The sequence below is a fragment of the Syngnathoides biaculeatus genome, chromosome 20 (genome assembly GCF_019802595.1).
Source record: "Syngnathoides biaculeatus isolate LvHL_M chromosome 20, ASM1980259v1, whole genome shotgun sequence".
NCBI lineage: Eukaryota > Metazoa > Chordata > Actinopteri > Syngnathiformes > Syngnathidae > Syngnathoides > Syngnathoides biaculeatus.
Window position 1 is genome coordinate 13,113,687 of NC_084659.1, and position 17,320 is coordinate 13,131,006.

General features: G+C 42.6%; 1 long non-coding RNA gene across 1 annotated transcript in view; it reads left to right on the top strand.

The window, feature by feature from the left end:
* Positions 1 to 17,320, top strand: part of LOC133493612 (uncharacterized) — a 68,998-nt gene that overhangs the window by 33,588 nt on the left and 18,090 nt on the right. The gene's annotated exons all lie outside the window — the stretch shown is intronic.

Consider the following 17,320-nt stretch of genomic DNA (forward strand, 5'->3'; position numbering starts at 1 on the left):
AACTCTCTGATGCAGGACAGATGGCTCTCGGTGCAAAGAGCGTGCGGGCGCCGGTCCGCCGCGCAGCAAATGACAGCACGTCCTGAATTAGTACTTCCAATTCGGAAGCCGGTCACATCGCGCACACGTTTGGGGTCGAACAACCAAATAATTTTCGGAAGTCGACTATCGTGTGACGGAAGTTGAGTCGGAGTCGATGAATCGATGATGTCAGTGATATTTTTTCAGCAGAGTTAACGATGGTCCCCAAAGCTTTTTTCCTCCGCAGACCAGTTTCATGTAATGACATATTTCAACGTACAGGCATTTTTTTTTTTTTTTTTTTAAAGACTTGCTTTTGTTTGAGGATAGTTGCTTGTTTTAGGTGAAGTCCTTCCAAACTCTTGGAGCATCCGTTAAAAACTAAAGTCGCCGTCGTAAAGCTTCACAGGGGTGGTAATCACATCACGTTTTGGTGACTAGGATGTCATTCTTCCAAGCCGGCAATCCCGAGGTAGCACTAATAAAAATCTTTTAAGACTTCCAGCGAATGGAACGCTGACGGGTGATGACTGGGAAGGCTGTGTCATCTGCGGACATTTCACTGTTCCATGGAGGATTGTAGTCCGGCCTCTGTAAATTAGCCTACGGGTCGATAAGACGCCAGAGACCTGATTGGCAGCTAGTCCACTTTGTGTTCAAGGGAAATTCCGGTGGTTCGGATTAACACTCTATCCAATAGGTCATGTTATATCTACTGTACCTTGAAAATGTGATGTTAATCCTCTCCCATTTAATCTTTCTTTTGAGATTTTTATCGGCAATTACGAATTCTAATGGGCGCCGCCATTTTGACGAGTCACATGATCTACGTGTGCGGATGTGACGCAATAGGCGCAACAACAAAGGCTCGTTTGAGATGGGAAACAATCACAAGAGCAGTATCAGTTGATCGGGAAGACGCAAAAATACGTCTATACAGATTTGAACCTGTGGCTGTAAATAATGTTGAATAATCGGATGGTTCTTCGGACGGGAATGAGGCGGAGTCTGACGAGCGAGCTCCAGCGGTGGGGCTGCTCACCGGAGCTTGCGATCGGCCCTGCGGCTCGCTGGAGCTCGGTCGTCAGACCCCCGCGTCATTGCCGTCCGAAGAACCACCCGAATATTCAACATTATTTACAGCCACAGGTTCAAATCTGTACGGATGTATTCTTCCGTCTTCCCGATCAACCGATACTGCTATTTCTTCATCAGATGAGGATAAATCAGAGAAATCAGCGCTGGCCACAATTGTTTCCCCAACGTAAGCGAGCCTTTGTTGCCGCGCCTATTACGTCACATCCGCGCATGCAGGTCATGTGGCTGGCTAAAATGGCAATGCCCATGAAAATTCATAGCTGCTGATAAAGATCTTCTCAAAACACTATTAAATGAGAAAGGATTAACATCACATTTTCAAGGTACAGTACACATGACATGACCTATTGGATGCATTGTTAATCCAAACCACCGGAATTTCCCTTTAAACATCAATGTGGAGTAGTCATGGTAACTGTAGAATAATCATTTTCGAAAGTTGTGGTACGTTTGACCATAGAATGGAAATAATTCTGTTCTGAGATACATAAAAGGTGTTGCATGGTAGAAACGTAGCTCAACTGCTGGAGCATGTTGTTCCACTCAAAATTTACTGAGTTTTGAGTTGCTGCAATGAATGAGTTTAATTTAATAGAAGCATCTTCATTGCCGATTGGCTTGATTATCCGCATGCCGCAAGAGCAACTGCTGGTTTGATGTGATGGCGTGGCCTTGTGTTTTCAGCTCATGTATTTATTGGCACGCGCTCCTCCGCATATTGTGTGTCAAAAGACGTCAAAATCGACTTGGCAAAGTCGCAAAAGTTTTGCCGCGCGTCTGGTCTTTCCTCTCAGTCGCCCATTTGTGTCGACAGCAACATGCGATGGATGTTTTTTCTTCTCCAAAGACGAGACATGATGTGACCTGTCTAATAATGATTAGGGTGCTGATGGATGCATGGATGTTGTTAAACATTTTTTGGGGCACTACAAGGGGTACACAAAGTTCTCCCCCCCCCAAAAAAAAAACATCCTACAAAAGGGTTAGTGCTCTTAAGATTTGAACTCAATCAATGGTGGAGTTGAAATCAGGAGCTAAATTTGCGTGCTGTGAGCAGTCGTGTGGTACTTTGAAGTAACGTATTTAATGTAAACATGCTTTGCATGCACATCCAACAGCAAATGTATGTTCTTCTTTGAAAATAGAAAGCCGTACTTACATGTATGGGTTTTTTTTTCTCGTCCATGACAAAGCATTTACCATCCATGACGAGGGCTCCCTGTTTCAGAATTCCTTTTTTTATTTAAGTCATCACTGTAGCGTGTGTTTTGCATTTTTAATGTCCACAATGGCAACGCTTTATTTCCACTTGGCCCCACGGGGCTCCCGCATGACGCCTAGCTGAGTAATTATTTTCCTGGACCAAAGTGAAATCATCAAATATGTAAGCAGTAAGGATGGATGAAGTCGGAGAGGACAAGAAAAGACTCGTCAGCTGAGAGATTCGACTGTGACTCAGAGTGGATGAACAGTGGGGCAAGAGCGGAGGCAGTGGAGACCTTAATGCGATGTTAGAAGACCGAGCGATTTTGCATCGCATATACAATTTCATAAAGCATTTTAAATTGACTAATTTTTTATTACTTTAAATGGAAAATCTGATCGCGTCGTCGAACAACCTTCCCCGGCAGGATACAATGCGAGTCAACTATGTCCGTGCATTTCTTGGACTTGACTTGGATTTCTTGTTGTCACTGTCAATTAACAGAGCCAGTTCATTTGAATCCCTTTGAAGCTGAAATACATTTCGATTCATCAATCAAGGTGATGATTTCAATTTTAGATCCTGTTCTGTCCTGCTGTTTCATACGCGCTCACAGATTTTCCCTGACATGTGGCGTTGGCCTCATAGTTCTGAGGTCCCGGGTTCGATCCCGGCCCCGCCTGTGTGGAGTTTGCATGTTCTCCCCGTGCCTGCGTGGGTTTCCCCCGGGCACTCCGGTTTCCTCCCACATTCCAAAAACATGCAACATTAATTGGACAGTCTAAATTGCCCCTAGGTGTGATCATGAGTGCAGCTGTTTGTCTCCTTGTGTCCCTGCGATTGGCTGGCAACCAGTTCAGGGTGTACCCCCGCCTCCTGCCATAGACTCCAGCACTCCCGCGACCCTCGTGAGGATAAGCGGCTAAGAAAATGGATGGATGGATGGATGGATGGATGTGGCGTGGGCCTCAAAATCGTTCCTTACCAGAAAGAAGAGTAAACCTGATCACAACCAGATGCATCCAAATTTATGGTGTTCACACTTAATTTCGGACATCCTAAATACTGAGTCAAATTTCCAATACGAAGGTCATCCTCCATCTTTATTCTCCACTGTTATACAGCGCATTCCGACAACCGAACACATAAACGTCTGTCTGACAATAAAACCTATCAAGGAACAGTTCGTCTGACAAGAACTGTCAACTATAAAGTATCCAACTTTAGGCGGCCTCACTAAAAGGAATGCGTCATCATTGGGTCTTTTGTACGGTACTACTGTACACACTATTAAAATACCACTCCAACTAGGGCTACTTTTAGTAATACATTTCTTTTACATGGATACCTCAGATGACCTTAAACGGGGAGAGCAAGCTGTTCCTGAAACCTGAGGAGAATGCAGGGAAGAACCGCAATCACGCAAACCAGGTTAAAATTCCTCATCTCACGCGCGAAACTAAAACGCGTACGTCTTTGTTTGCACTGCGTTGAGAACGATACCAGCTGCAAGCGGCAAACACGGTTCCTATTGAAGCCATAAACCAAACTAATCGAACGGGACATTGTGAACATCGCCACATCCTGTAAAGCGTGCCTCGGATAATTAAAGACCCACATGAATACGGCGCGTGTGACCGCGCTGCAGAACAGGACGACAAATGCAAACACGTATTGAACCAATAAAGCTGATTCTGATTATGATTAATGGGATCATGTTTGTAATATACACAAGGGAGTGAGCAGAGGCTAGCGAATTTAGTGAGTTTGTTTTGGGCGCTTGGGTCATTTTTTTTTTCTCCACTTCACTGCTGCAGTGAGTAATCACAAAGCAGTGCAAAAATTAATAATTCATTTAGATTTGAGGTTGAATTCCGACTGTATTTTTTTCCCAGTTAGGTATAAAGTTTTTTTTTTTTTTTAAGGTTGAATTACCTTCTCTCATTGCATTTGAAGCGCACGTCTGAAAGAATAAAAGCGCAGAGCAGAAAACTTCGGAGGAAAGGAGTTGATGATTATCAGAGCAGAACGCTGCATTATTTATTTCTCATTCTACCCGGGAAAAAGAAGTATGAACAGTGAACTCGCGGATGGAACCGAGGTGATGGAGGGTTATTCCAATCGTGACGTCTGCACCAGCAGTACTGTACTGTATCTAAAATACTGTGACAGTTTCTTTCGACTCAACCATATTTGACTTTTTACTCGTATCCCAGCTTTGCGGAATTCCCTTTCAATAGTCCGCACTTTTCCGAAGTCACCGAGTCGCCAGGTCGCCTTCATCTGCCCATTTTGCGCCAGTGCCTTCAGAGGAAGTCAGAAACGGGTTTCGGAACTCCCCAGAGTCACCGCTGACGCTTTTTAGATGAGAAAAAGGTGTTGACGAAATATAGGACAGTACGCCACGTGTTAGCACAGGAATGATGGAAAGTGAGAGTGTGTCACAATGAGTTATCGTTATTAATGGTGATGAAACGTGACTAGAATGCTACCACGCCCTAATTTGGAGTCTTTTTTTTTCTACGCCGATCTGAACCCATCCATTTCCCGACAAGCCAGCTTTCAACCAACCTCAAAATTTGCATTTAACATTGGCTTGTCTTACTCGTGAGCGATCACAATGACAGTTGAAGTGAGAATGGAAAAGCATCACGGACAACAAATGCGATGACGGCAAAATGGTGATTCGCGGTCTGACGGTACTTGAACTGCACGTGGCGCAAGTCTTTTAAGTTCCCAGCTACTGAAAGGATAAAAAAAGCAGCAACATGGGTTCGATAAACTGATGGTAGCAATCATTACATTTATTGATGTACAGCCAAACAATAGTGATGGAATCTACTTGGTTATTTAGGTGTTTTCAGGCAATGCAATGCGATATATTTGTCATAATATTGTGCAAATACACACTCACACAACTCTACTTCAGTGACTTTTTATTTTTATTTTTTATAACGACAAGTAATTCCAATGTTGACGCATCAATCTTAATGGGCTTACAAGCAGAGCGCCGGCTGAATGCTGCCTCCTGCACGGACCCCGCCGCCTGTGTGCAAAAGTGCTCCGGTGCGTTATGAATTAGTCAAGGTTAATAAAGCCTTTTGAATTTTTCAAGTCGGAGTTAAGTGCTTTGAGTCCATCAAAAACCAAGCAATCATTTTGTGCGGGTCGGGATGGATTTTCTCAACAGTGTGTGTCCACTAGAGATTTAAAAAAAAAAAAAAATTCAAAAGACTTTTTTGGGACACATTTAGGTCACAGATAACATTTTTTTATGGTTATTTCCTAACCAATTGTAGAATCGCACGATATGTTTCGCTACACTTCTGCAATAGGACTAAAATTCACTGACTTCACTGAATTGTGTCACTTTTTTTTATGACTCAGCACACAGGAATAACCTTTACGGTGTTTCCCGGCAAATCGTGCACACGTTCGTGTGAATGCAAAACGGGTTTTTGAACATTGCTGCTCAGCAAACCTACCCTGAGTAAATTAAGGTCAATTTAGATGAAAAGAAAGATGTCGCCCGGACAAACGGAGCGTAGTTTGCTGTCTGCAATCCTCTTGGGGGATGATACGTCCTAACAGTGTGTACACACGACGTGCATTATACATATTTCACATGGATTATTCAAGAAAAATTAAATGGCTGCTTTCTGCATGAAAAATGCATGGTTGTGCAACTTTAAAACAGTTATCCTGGCAAAGGTGTTTCCCTGCCTTTGACCCACTTCCTGCTGGTTACTAACAGGCAAAGTAGGGTGGATCCCGTTTCTGTCAGTAATCTTTCACACTCAAAATATGAACGTTTTTTTTTTTTTTCTTCCCCCGATTGAAACCAAATCACAGATGTTGAATATGTAGAGCAAGGGTTCAGGAGTGAACAATTACAATCTACTGTTTTCCAATCTATCGTTGTCCAAAGTGACAAATTAAGTATTCTCTGGACTTAAACCCGAAAGAGTATGCATTTCACCTGCTAAAGAGAGGAAAGACGGAAGTAACACCCTAAAACAAACTGAAGTAGACCTCAGTGACCAAGGGGTGAAAGTAAAGGAAAGAGAAATGAGGAGGACTTTTCCAGTCCTCCTCCACCTCTCTTGGTTTTGCCAGACTACATGGTTACTGACAACAAGTAGCTACAGGTAGTAGACAATCAGTACATGCAGTAAATTTGCAGCCTTTGAGCATTGTTGTCATAGCACTGCCGAGGAGGAGGACTACATCCTTCTTGAGTCTTGAAAATATGTTCTGTGGTCAGAGTGTAGTTCACCCTTGTTTTCCTTACTTTCATTATTCACATTAATTCTATGGACATATATCACCCAGCACCCTTTCTGCTATTTAGTTTGCCATTTATTTTCTGGACTGGTGATTTTTGGCTCACATTCACATCTACAGGACACCGGGCCTCGTTCGTCAAATGATGTTAGTTTTTCCAAGCCGTGAACATTAAATGCCCTCCAGTGGCCTATATATGGACATGGAATGTCTACCAGCTAGCCATACGATGGCATTGGACATTATTGACTCTCTAAAAAAAGAAAAATATGCCTGAAAATTAAAAGTGCTCCGGACAAAAACATTTCATGATTGAGGATCACTGCCATCTATACCAAATGTATCAAGTTTTTGTCTAAAGTTACTCAAACTCCGGTTTCAGTCCGAGACAACGATCCTTTGCCTGCAGCCGAATGGGACGGGGAAATAGGTAGGAGAGGTATGCGTGGGAGAATACAAGGAGGAGATGATCCAACTGGACTGGATGGAGTAGAGATGTTACAGAGTACAGCTAAGGAAAGGAGGAGGGAGTTGAAAGTTAGTGTTGGGATGGGGGAAGGTTAGGGGGGTGGGACCAGGACTGAGGTAGGAAGATAGCTTTTATTGGTTTCTGGGTCGAATTCACAGTTTTCATGGATCAGCGCTTTGCACTGACACGCAAAACCGTCATCTCGTTCACATACTGGTCCGATGTGAAACAAGAGTCTGAAAAACCACACACGAGCAGATCATTTACAAAAAAAAAAAAAAGACTCAATGACAGTCAACATGCTTTCAAAAATTAGGAGAGGAGAGAAAGTTGATTTGTAGATTTTGGATAGGAAGGGAGGAAGTGGATGGCATAAAAGGTGGAGGAGAGAAGAGGAGGGTAAATTCAAGGCCACAGATTTGGTTTGCTTGTCGTGGCAAACAGGCAGACAAAGAGAAGAGAAGAGCGTTTTTGTGTGTGTGAGAGAGACAGAGAAAAAGGTGTGTAAAAGAGAGTTTCTGGGTTAGATTGCACAGTCCGATAAGTCCGTGCACAGTTCTCGGATTCTGGAAGGAATGTAACACTAGAGTAAGTGCTCTAATAAATAAAAGTCTTTCTACAAAAAGAAAGAGGGAACTGTAAAAGCGGGGTTGAGCTGCGTGAAGAAGCAGCGACCAGTAAAAAAACTTGTAACGACTAAGCCCAAATATTGCACGAGGATGCCGAGGAAGCGTTTTCCTTTGTGTCGCACGTCTCCTTATAAGAGAGACTGGTCGTTAAAATTCATTCGGATTTGATGGGGAAAATGCGGCATCTGATCCCAAACATCTGCATTGACTTTCCGTCCACCGTGTGATGTAATCAAATTTGAAAGGAGTACGGCAGCCATGCTACCACTCGGCAACAGCAATAATTACGCGCTTATTGTTGTGACCTCGCAGAAGTAGGCCGAATTTAGGAGTAAGCGGTAATGAGAAAAGGAACAATGGCATAGGAAATGGGTGTCGACCGCGGAGAATAATGCGGCAATACAACGGGCAATTAAAAGTCCAATATCGTGCAGAGGCGAAGGGAGGATGTTGACAAAGACAAAAGAGCGATTATGTCAGCGATCGCTATCTCAAAGGGAAACCTGGACGCTGAGGTCGGTGGCAAGTCTGTTCTTGGCGTTACGGTGCAGGTGTCACGAAGTGGGCTTTCAGCGTCCCTCCGCTCTAAATTCTGACCTGTTGAAGAAGCCGTTAAGGGCAACACAAAACAACAGCTGATATTTCGAAAAACCCTTATGTGGGGTCAATCATATGTCGAGGAACCATTGTACTGTAGTTTGTAGTGTAACGTATGAGACATCTTCTTCTTTTCCTTTCGGCTTGTCCTGTAAGGGGTCGCCACATTGTGTCATCTTCCTCCATCTAAGCCTATCTCCTGCATCTTCCTCTGTAACACCCACAGTCTTCTTGTCCTCCCTCACAACATCCATCAACCTTTTCTTTGGTCTTCCTCTCGCTTTTTTGTCTGGCAGCTCCATCCTCAGCACGCTTCTGCCAATATACTCACTCTCTCACCTCTGGACATGTCCAAACCATCGAAGTCTGCTCTCTCGAACCTTGTGTCTGAAACATCTAAATTTAGTAACGTAACATATGAGACTACTTTTTATTTACACACAGGACTAGTAGACTGTGTCCTCAACTATGTCGTGGTTCATTGTTCTCACCGACGATATGACCAAAGTTGTCAAGAAGGTTGTCATTGTCATTTCCTGGAAGTCCATCTGAAATAAAGTACAAGGAATTAAAAAGTACTCAAACTTTCCAACACTGAGTATAATGCCAGGCTCATAAGGAAATAATAATCGAAACAAAGGTCTTTTCTGGTGCCCCAAAGTGAGTCTTTTTTGGGGAAAAATGACCAGAGTGGATGACATAGGACAGGACACAATGGATGACAAAGGGGATGACAAAGCGCAGGTGATAATACCTTTACAAGTTTGGAGTAAGTCGATCCAGACAAGAAAGTTCAATCTGGGGAGGGGGGGAAAGGAATGCGGAGGCTTTTATTGTCGACTCGACTTTCCATCTCTTGTTCTCACGACAGTGCTGCAGTGGTTTCAACTGCTGGAGGGTCTTCTATAAAGTAGAGGAGAGGGTTAAAGGGTTGCATTATGTTATTGCCGCGTTGCTCGAATTGTGTTTCACTTCTAACGTGGAGCTTGTATTCCTTGGACACTTTTGTGCCATCTCGGTAACCAATCAAACATTTGCCCACATTCTTTTTGGATCCAGAAGACGGAAACTTTGAGATGATGGCGTGCGTGACCTGCGCGCTTTGATGTTGGGCAAGTCCAGGCACTGCGCTCAAATTAGACGTAATTGACATCTTTGTATCGGTGTGTATCGCGCGCCTCAGACCGATGAACCTGAAGAGGAACTTGCTTGTGTAGGCGGCCCCAGAACGGCTCTTTCTCAACGTTTACTCTTTACGTGATGCACTGGCACCAGCGGTCCATGGTCAAATTGGGATCTGATCTCATTGCAAAAACAAAGAAAAACCGATCTGGTACGAAGAGAAATATCTTGGCAGTTTTTGCTTTGTACAGGTTTCTAGTCATGTGTGATTATTGAAATCCGCAATGTAAGAGAAATTCCTCTGGAGCGCAATACACCAGGTGACTAATACTACAAATACTTTCTTTGTGCTTTTATGGCGCTCCAGTGTTTTCCTTGTGGCTCATTAACTGTCAAGTTGGGCCGTCTGCGCTGTTTGCTTAAACGCGATCTCTCATGTGTTTAAAAAAAAAAAAAACACTTTTGCAAAGTTTATTTTCTTTGCATCATTCTCCCACGCGAGGTATTCCCTTCTTTCGTTTCTCGGCCCGCAGCTGCCGAAAAAAAGCAAAGCGGGCTGAAATGCTGTCGCATTCGACACGTCTTTTCAAGCTATATTTGCAGATTGAAAGTTTTTTTCGGCATCGCTTGCATCTCGTGGAGCGACCCCCCCCCCCCCCCGTCAAAAAAAATGGGAGTGCTGCATGATGTAAAGCAAAGCCGCAAATAAATACAAAGACATGCAATACTATAGCCGTGTGTGTTTGGTTGTTATAATGCAGGAGAGGAGCCTTTGTAGGGTGTAAATTTTATCACCACATATTTCATTACTAAATCAATAAAAACAAAAACACTGTTGTTTTTTTTGCCCCCTATTCGCTCCTATTTTGTAGTTGGAGAGAAGCCATCGTGCAATTTGCTTTCGAGTTGTTAGAAAGTAAAATGGTGCGTTTGTCGTTTCGCTTGAACAGATGAATAATTTTTATATGAGATCGTTGGAGCACAGTCATTCCGTGATGTAATACAATAACTTCATAGCAAATGTGTTTGTAAATGCACTCTTGTTGACAAAAAAACGGGAACAAATTCATTGTCATGTGGTTGCGTCAACCCGTCTCATGCCGGGGTAAGAATCCCAGATGATACGTTTCCACTTTGACCTCTGTGATTGCTTTTTCTGTCAGTTAAGATTTCTGTCTTGCTTTTTTCTCACTCCCACTATACTTCACGCACACAAACGCACACACACACACACACGTACTAATCATACAGGACCACCACCAAGTCCGTGCTAGCTAACCCTAACCACTGACCCAAAAGGCTTTTTTTTTTTTTTTTTCTCCTACGAGAATAGGTCATCCTTTTCCCAAGCGCCGCTCCGTATATCACAATTATGTCTGTGAAAGTCGACCAAGTCATGAATAATCCATGACGACATGTCGTTCCCTTTTAATAGCTGACACCGAACTGCCAAAGTGACGGGAATGTTCACGGCAATCAAATCTTTCTTACTTCACTGAAACTTGGCAAAAGATAAGGATCGTTACTTGGATTGAGATTTTCGGTTCAGGTGTCAAACCTGGTGAGCACCACCCCGGGGAACCAACTGACCTGGGACCGTCCCTTTGCCCTGGCGGGCCGCAACAACTCGTCATGCCCCGAGCTCATATTTCGTCTTTGTAATCATCTGCATGTGAGTGTTTTGTGACCCTGAACTTCACTTGTCACTCAAAGATTTAGTAACAGGAAAAAAACAATATAATATAAATATCTATAATAATATAATATGTACCTTTTTCATTGTCATTTTGACTGATGAAATATTATATTAAATCAACCCACCCTCCTAGCAGAGTTATCATGGCACCACCCATCTGGTCATAATCTGTAGCAGACAAACCAGAAGTGGTAACTAATGAATCATGCCTTTTGCCTATTTTTAATTGTTTTGGTTTTTTTTTTTTTTTTTTTTTGTAAATTCACCCTGACGGGGATATGTGGTCTACCAATTGACATTAAAATTATTCTACACATTACATTATTGCTGAAACATCAAATCCAATGGTGGACAAAGACTTAGACGGTACTGTATAAAAAATACATTCTTTCTATAACGTTTAAATTGCATGGGTTTTTTTTTTCTCTTGAACTGCAAGCCCGTCCTTTACAAGCTTCGCCTTCGAAATTCCTTTCTATGATTCCTCCACGGGGCGACCCTTGCGGTGCCGTCCCAGAACAGTCGTAACAAGGTGGGACGTAGTCTAACTCTCTCAAGTGTGTGTGTGTGGTGTGTGTGTGTGTGTGTGTGTGTGTGTGTGTGTGTGTGTGCGTGTGTGTGTGTGTGTTAGAGGAGACCCTGGAAGATTCAATTGTCAAATTCGCATCCCAGCCTGGAGCGTCAGGAATAGAATGAGAGATTTTCTTGTGATCACTCTTTCTTCCTTTCCGTAATTGTAATCCCCATCTCCATTATTCGTCTTTCATTGCTTCCAATTATTCAAAGTTCTCTGACAGATTTAAATCATTTTGTGGCGGAAAGGCCTGTGGATATGCGTTGTGCAATACGGGCGAGTAGACGTCGCGAGAAAACACCGCACCATAAATAGACAAAAAAAATGATTGGATGGAAGTTGATTTACATGCGACAAAAAATAGATAAATAAAATTAAAAAACTGATTATTCTCAGAATCATTTTCAAACTGACATCTGGGAACTCTCAGGATTCCCAGAGGAGCTCTTGGAAGCTGCCGGCAGACTGGATTTGGCATCACGACCCAGTGAAAACCAGAAGTGCGCGAGTGCTCGTGCTTGTGCGTGTCTGGCAGATTTACAGCAAAAACTCCACTGTGATTGCAGCAAGAAGCATTAATGAGGGTCCAGAGTGCATCATCTGCTATCTTCACGTAGACAGAAGTACTTGAAATGAGCAGCAAAACAAGTGTATTTGTTTGTTGTTCTAGTACTGATGACACGATCGCAGAAGCGCTAGTGCTAAGGAGAGATGGCAAAAGTACTCACACTCAGTCAATCGATCAATCAATCGATCAGAATCTCCACTGCGGTTGACAGTTAAGATTAGAAAGCACATAGATATAAGTAATAGTATTAAAAATCTAAAATGTTTTATTTTTTCAAATTTGTATAAAAGATCAAGCAGAATGGAGAATCTGCATCCCCTTTACGCCGGGACAGTTTTACTGTGTCACAGGGGAGTTTTTGACCTCCCTCTGTGATTTTTTTTTTTTTTTTTTTTTAATATATTTTAATTGAAGTTTTATGGAGGATCAGAGTGGATCGGTCGTACAAAGCAAAATTTCTCGAAGGGTGTGGGGGGGAAGACAAAGACAAAGCACTAACTCTAAACAGAATGAGGAAGTAAATCAACTAAGTTTACTTTTTGTGCTCTTTGACGTCCGCCCACTTCTGCTAACCCAGTAGGTGATCCAGAATCACATTGGCTGTCGTGGGCATGGTCTGGCCACTGCTGTGGGTGGCGCTTCTTGTGAGGGGCATTGCCAGGCCACTGCTCTGGTCGGTGCCACCTCAGACAGCTGTCGCAGCTGTGTCACATTTGGGACACGAATGAACAAAGTACTTAAGTACCACTTAATGTGTCATCGGCATTTGCCAGTTTGTTGCACATGCTTCACTGCAGTCTGGGATACTCCGCTACTGTGCGTAAGTTAGTGTAGAGCAAACCTTCGTGCCTTTGTGCCATTTTAGTTTGAGCACGTCTTCTTGCTTTGCCTCATAGTCATCGGATCTTGTTTCACGTTTTTTGGGGGATCTTGCCTATCCTTGCGTTTCGGTGCCTCTGCCTTGTTTTGGACTGCCTTTTGGTATTGACCTGTTTTGTGAATAAAACCACTGAACATTATGCCTTTGCCTGGAGGTCCTGCATTTGGGTCCCCCCCTGTGCCGCTGGTCTATGACATTTGCTGCCGAAGTGATGCTCCAATTTATCTCAAAATTTTTCTCCTACAGAGCAGAAAAAAGAAATGGAAAAAAGAAAAGAAAAGCCTACTTGAACAGCTGGACTTTATTTGTGGTTAGTCATAGGCATTTTAAATGATGGCAGTTGTGCGCTGACTTCCATTTAACAAAACTTTGAATGTGTTAATTCTGAATGCAAACACATGTCCGGTTGTGCAACCACAATATTTTACTCGTTTATTTTGACTTCCCCTTTCAAAAGATTTCTTTTTTATTCAGTTGAATTTGAAGACATTGGAGGTCGAAGTAATGATGGATAGCGGTTTGAAATGATAATTATTGGTCTAATAGCACAAAAACGGCATTTGAAAAGGTTTTTTTTATTATATTTTATTATTATTATAGTAAAATGACATCCTCCTGCCTTAACGAATTTCATTTAAATACGAGCGCCTACCCACTTGATGTCCTTGGTAATTTCACTGCTCTTTACTGAGGCGTAATTCGTTATGCCGTGCGTTACATCGGTGGTGTCAATCAAAGCCGTCAGTCTCCTCAGAAGTAGGGACTTCCTCGGTTGAACAGTGATCGTATCGGCGATAGCAGGAGGATTGCGAGCACGCAAGCACACGCAACGTTCCCGCTCAGAGTCCGTTGAAAGGAAGTTGGTGAGGCAGCAAACGGGCCAGGTTTTGACAAGTCCCTCACACGCTCCTCTCGGTCTACGCAGCGTTTACGCAGCCCATCTGCTGGCATCCCCTCCTCTATTTTCACATGCATCTCTCGTTCCCCCCTCTGGCCGACCTCCCAAACGCGTCGTAAGCGTTGTTGCACAAAATCCTCCGTTTCTGCGCTCGAGACCAAGCTGTCTCTGGGAAAAATAAATGGAGTGAATCGCGATCCTTGTGAGTCGTTTGTAGTCATCAAAGGAAAGGAAATGGCTGTTTATAAGATGAAAGTTGAGCCGGGACGAGCAAAGCTACTTCATGTACTAATACAAACCGCAAAAAAAACCACATGATCGCAAAATTAAAGTGCCAATGTTAAAACAAGCGAGGCGCCTGTAAGTTCAGGCACAAGTTCTAAATAAAAAATCTCGGAGGCACACCAAACAAAAATCTCACGAATAGGCGTAAAAAGTTTCAAAACATGTAGTTTTTACTGTGAAAAATACAACAAGTTTATTCAGTCACCAATGACCTTGAAGTATAATCGTGATTACAAGGTTCTAAAATTCTGACTTTGATAATATACCTGCATAAAGTACCTCAATAAATCACATGCCATATTTTCTCCCATATTTCCAGACTAAATTGTAATTGATATTCATCATGTATGCACAGCCGTCACTTATTAATCATGTATTAATTGCTATCACAGTGCTCCCATCACAATTATTTGTCGTCATCGTTACGGGGCAAGATTCATTGACTGCTTGTTTGCGTCACTCATCCAGCCCGAGTCCATCATCCGCCTGTCCGGCTGTCAGCTCCACCATCTGCTCCTCCTCGGGTCCCCTTTAAGCCCCTTTTACATCATCACATCCGGGTTCAACTCCAACGTCCACGGAAAAGTAGAACAGCGCCGACCAATAGACTGTTTGAAATGAACACGGCAGAGCAATTAATGTACTGCGGCCAATTTTCAATTTTCAGCTCCTGCGCTGGAAGCTACGAGCGTCTTTTGGGTTGCGTGTGTAACTCGGTAGCCCGCTGAACATGAAAAATGTTTTTTCTCCCCGGAGAGACATATTGGATCAGATTTAAAGGCTGTGCAAAAAAAAAAAAAAAAAAGTCGTCTGGAATCCACATTTTGATAGTATCTCCATGTTCAACAGAATAATATCTCCGTTGATTGAAACTGTGCAGTTTTTCGCGTTTAAATTTAAAATAAAAAAAAAAAACGTTGACGTTTTCTGGTTTGCGGAATCTAAGAATAAAACAAGTGCTTTTGGGACTAGCGCCCGCATTTATTGTTATTTACAAGAAGGACATTTTTTGCTACATTTGGACATTGATGCATTTATTTGGTAGTCTTAAAATGGTTTTGAAAAAACAGTCAAATTTAGCATTATATAGTTAGTGTTAAATGATAATAATAGCAGGAATTTGTCCCCCCTGCCCCCGAAAAAATAAAAATCCCCGCCTCAATGTACTGTATTATCAAGCAAAGCATCTTGAAAATATTTTGGCATTCTGACGTAATGCTACCACATCATGAATCGCAAATTATATTCACCCACAGCGCTCGTGTTTCTAAGGAGTTCTGTGTTACTTTTGTGCACTGTCAAAATAAGTTACACGTTCGTTTGATGATCCCCAAACGCATCGTTGTTTTCAGTCTTGGGATTCAAAGAGACGATTTAGATCATGTTTTCAAGTGACTCGGAGCCTTAAGTCTGGTTTTATGTAATCTGTTTGTTTTACAATAACGACCTACTGTTTTTTTTCATGTGTGGAGGAAAAATAGGACCGAGTTGTGTAAGGTGAAGCAAGGCGTGTTTTGTTTCACGGTATTGGAGGCGACGCTCGTGGTGCCGTCGTGGGTTTTTTTCCGATGGCTGATTTTGAAGGTCATGCAAATGAATTCGCATTATTTATTATTTTTTTTTTTTTTAATAGTTGGGCCAATATCGCCTCATCGGCAAAATGCAGCAGGATAATGAATTGAGTTGTTATTATTATAACCATCTGAACATTTGCTCGCATATTCTCCGCAAGTTATTTGGTAAAACGAGTTATTTGGATCACGCTTATTCTATTTTCATGATCATACGTAATTGTGGGAACTCTGAAATGTACTGAATCACGTTGTTACGTGAAGATCCACCACATGCTCATTAAATGATAACATTTGCCAAAAATGTCCACCCTGAGCAATCTTATATTTTGCTCTCGGCTTGCAGTTCATTGATGACACAGAGCGGGAGCTTGGCCAATGTACCGTAATTGTCAGCCTACAGAGCGCACCTAGTTATAACCCTCACCCAGTACATTTGTAAAGGAAATACCATTTGCTACATACATACGCCAGAGCTGTGTAAAAGCCGCAAGTACCCACATTGGAACGCACATTGAAACACAGGATATTTATAAAGAAAAATGGTACACAGAGAGTCTAACGCTAACGCTAATGCTAATGCTCTTGCCACGCTAATAGGGCTGGTTAAAAAAAAAAAAAAAAAAACATACCAGTAAAAATCACTGAGACACGGCAGTAACACGCTAGCGTAGCGCTAACAGGGCCGGACCAGTAAAAGTCAGATCCTCAGCACATATATTCCACCAGTCTCACTCTTACCTTTTCCGCTCGAGTGCCCCCTTGCGGCCGTTAAAAATGGAAAAAAATGCACAAATTATCTGCATCACCGCATAAACCGCAGGGTTGAAAGCGTGTGGAAAAAAGTCGCGGCTTATGGGTAAATTTCCAATGACGTCACGACCCCCCTTAGACCAATCGGATAATTTCACGATAGAAAAAGAATTCACGCTTCGCCTATCACCTGTGTTCTCTGACCTCTATGGGACGCAAGATGGCGTCATTGGAAACCTATCCATACGCCAGAAATTACGGTACATTTCTAACATTTACTTAATACAACGAATATGAAGTTCAAAGAAAAATATGTGGAAGTTTCAAAGGCCGCTTAAGGTGATAATGACTGTAATATATCAGAGGATATCTTGTCTAGCCCTCAATACTGAATAAATAAGCCCTGGGTGACTTTTAATGTTGTAAGGGATGCTATCAGAGCATGATGTTGTCCTCTTTGTCAGCACCGGGAGCGAAGCACCTTTTCTTTTTATCTCCATTATTGATTGTTTTGGTGAATATGTTCAGTGTTTCAGTTGAGAGAAGCGATCACTCGTCCCAGCAGAAAAAGTCGCGTATTTTGTGACCTTAGGAGTTCTCATCTGATGCCAGATAGCGAGGCTATTATCCGAGGCAACATCATCACAACGGGATGCTCTCTTCCGACATTC